Genomic DNA, 3,559 nt, shown 5'->3' on the forward strand with positions numbered 1-3,559 from the left:
GTAATACTCCAGGTTTGTGAAAGTCAGCATTCAGTGGGATAACATGCTCAAAGGTTTGTGAATGCTTAATACAAACTATAATAATAGTACCAAATTCAAGGAACTCTGCTTGGGCCCAACATTGTACCACTGATATGTACTGGCTAGTTTCTTGGTTGCAAATAATAGGAACAAACTTTGGTTAGTAAATTATGTCAGTTGTCCTACTCTAGTGACCTTTTACTGGACCCAGATGCAGTTCAGGAGCGCATTTCGCACTTAGTTGTCCTGTCTCCTTAGTCTCAGTTCCCCGACCAGGGATTGAACCTGGGGCCCCAGCAAGTACCACTGGACCACTGGTTCACTTTTGAAGAAGTAATGGCCAGTGATTTTATAGAATGTCTCTCCATAAAATTGTTGGTTTGATATTTGCTCATGATGTCAGGAGGCACATGATCTCAATATGTCTAATCTTTGGTGACATTACCTTTTTTTTAAAACTCTAATCCAAGAAATAAGAGAAAAATTTAAATCTACATATTGAAATGGCCCACCATGTACTTCAGAAAATTGACGTTAATCTATCAACTCTGAGACACATCTCATTAAAATTTTAGACTTTTAAGACAAAAGATCTTCAGGGCTTCCAGGCACAAGGTCAAATTACTTATATGAATAAGAAAATTTGCCTAGCATCAGACTTCTCATGTGTAATATGCAAAGTACTGCGAGGGCGGAACAGCATCGTCAAGAAACCCAAGGAAAGAACGTACAAGCCCAGAATGTTATATCTCAAACCATGGCTATAGAAACCAGGTTTCAGTTTTGAACCACTCTTAAAAGACACAAAAATAGACAAATGAAAAGACATCTTTTTGAATAGAAAAACAACATGTATATCAGTCGGTGTGCTCCAGAGAATATATGAAAAATACATATACGCATACACACGCATATATACATGCACATTTATTTTAAGGAGCTGGTTCATGTGATTGTGGGCACAGGCCAGCAGGCTGGAAACTCAAGCCTGTATTTCTATGCTAGACTTGAGGCAGAATTCCTTTTTATAAGAAGAGTCATATTGGACTAAGGGCCCACCCTTAGTACTGGGCCCACTCCAGTATGACCTCATCTTAACTACTTACATCTGCAACGACCCTATTTCCAAATGAGGTCACCTTGTGTGGTACCAGGGGTTAGAACTTCAACACATCTTTGTGGTGGACAAAATTCAACCCACAACAACGTCATAAAAATGTCAGTTCTTCCTAAGTTAATTAACAAATTTAATGTGATCCTAATGAAAATAAAAACGTTTTTATGGAGCTAGACAGGTTGATCCTAAAGTTTATACATGAAAAACTAAGAGAACAGTGAAAAGGAAAAGTTACAAGGGTGAACTCTCTACCAGATATTAAAACATAAAGCCTCTATGATTAAAAAGTATGGTTTATGCTAACGCATATATATGGAATCTAAAAAAAAAAAAAAAGGTACTGATGAACCTAGTTGCAGGGCAGGAATAAAGAGGTAGACGCAGAAAATGGACTTGAGGAAATGGGATGGGAGGGTGAAGCTGGGGCAAAGTGAGAGTAGCATCAACATACATACACTACTGAATGTAAAATAGTTGGCTGGTGGGAAGCAGCAGCGTAGCACAGGGAGATCGGCTCGGTGCTTTGCGGATGACCTACGGGGGTGGGATAGGGAGGATGGGAGGGAGGCTCGAGAGGGAGGGGATATGGGGACATGTGTATGCACATGGCTGATTCGCTTTGTTGTGCAACAGAAACTAACAGTATTGTGAAGCAATTATACTCCAATAAAGATCTATTAAAAAGAATAAAAAATAGGGCTTCCCTGGTGGCACAGTGGTTGAGAGTCCGCCTGCCGACGCAGGGGACGCGGGTTCGCGCCCTGGTCCGGGAAGATCCCACATGCCGCGGAGCGGCTGGGCCTGTGAGCCATGGCCGCTGAGCCTGCGTCTGAAGCCTGTGCTCCGCAACGGGAGAGGCCACAACGGTGAGAGGCCTGCGTACCACAAAAAGAAATAAATAAAATAAAATGTTCCACTAAAAAAAAAACAGTATGGTATTGAGGCACTGATAGACAAACCAAGGGAATAGAACAGAAAGTCTAGAAATAGGCTGAAGTACATACAGAAATTTAGTATATGGTAGAAGTGGCATCTCAAATCACTGGGCAAAGGTGAACTTTTGAATAAATGTCGGGGCGACAGGATACCCATTTGGGAAAAGATAAAACTAGATCCCTTATCTCCCAGCACACGCAAGAACAAACTCCAAATGGGAAAAGATAAAACTAGATCTCTTATCTCCCAGCACACGCAAGAACAAACTCCAAATGGGTGAGAGATCTAGATTTTAAAGAGAGAGAAAGAAACCATACAAGTATTGGAAGAAAACAGGGTGAATTACTTCAGTGGCCCAAGTGTAGGGAACAGCTTTCCCAACTTGACTCAAAACCCAGATGCAATGAAAGAAAAGGTTGATAAATTTTACTATCTAAAAATACAATTTTTTTCTCATTTTATTGAGGTATATTTTGATATCATATAACATACCTATTTCAAGTGTACAATTCAATGATGTTTTAGTAAATTTACCAAGCTGTGCGACACTGCCACAAATCGGTTTAGAACCTTCTCATCACCCAAGATCCCTCATGCACATTTACTGTTGATCCCATTTTGCACTCTGATCCCCTGAGCCAGGCAACCACTACTCTACTTTCTGTCTCTATATATCTGCCTTTTCTGGATATTTTATATAAACGACATCGTATAGCATGTGGTCTCCTGTGTCTGGCTTCTTTCGTTGGGCATCAGGTTTTTGAAGTTCATTTATGTCATAGCATGTATCCATAGTTCCTTCCTTTTTATTGCTCAACAGTATCCCAGTAATGGATAGACCACATTTGAAATGCCCGTTCACAGTGTGAGGCTATTATGAGTAATGCTGCTAAAAACACCACAAAAGAAGAAAATATTTGCGACATACCTCACAGATAAAGTACTAATATTTCTAATATAGAGAGAACTTTCAAAATGAGAGGAGAGAAAAGTCCAAAATTCCCATATAGAAACAAGCCAAAGACATGAATTGACAATTCACCTAAAAGGATAGTAAAATGGCCCTTAAACATGTGAAAAGATCCTCAAATTCACTCATAGTAAGAGTGCAAATTAAAACTACACTGAGAACATCAACGAGGATGGCTGCGATCAAAAACAGAACAACAAGCGTTACTGAGGCTGCGGAGACATTGGAACCCTCATACACTGCTGGTGGGAATGTAAGACGTTGAAGCCACTTTGGAAAAACAGTCTGACAGTTTTTCAAAAGACTAAGCATGGAGTTACCATATGACCCAGTCATTCCACTCCTAGGGATCTACCCAAGAGAAGTGAAAACATACAACCACATAAAACAACCCAATCAAAAAATGGGCAGAAGAGCTTAATAGACATTTCTCCAAAGAAGATATACAGATTGCCAACAAACACATGAAAGAATGCTCAACATCATTAATCATTAGAGAAATGCAAATCAAAACT

This window comes from Neophocaena asiaeorientalis, unplaced genomic scaffold (assembly GCF_003031525.2).
Source record: "Neophocaena asiaeorientalis asiaeorientalis breed wild unplaced genomic scaffold, Neophocaena_asiaeorientalis_V1.1 scaffold312, whole genome shotgun sequence".
In the NCBI taxonomy this organism is placed as follows: domain Eukaryota; kingdom Metazoa; phylum Chordata; class Mammalia; order Artiodactyla; family Phocoenidae; genus Neophocaena; species Neophocaena asiaeorientalis.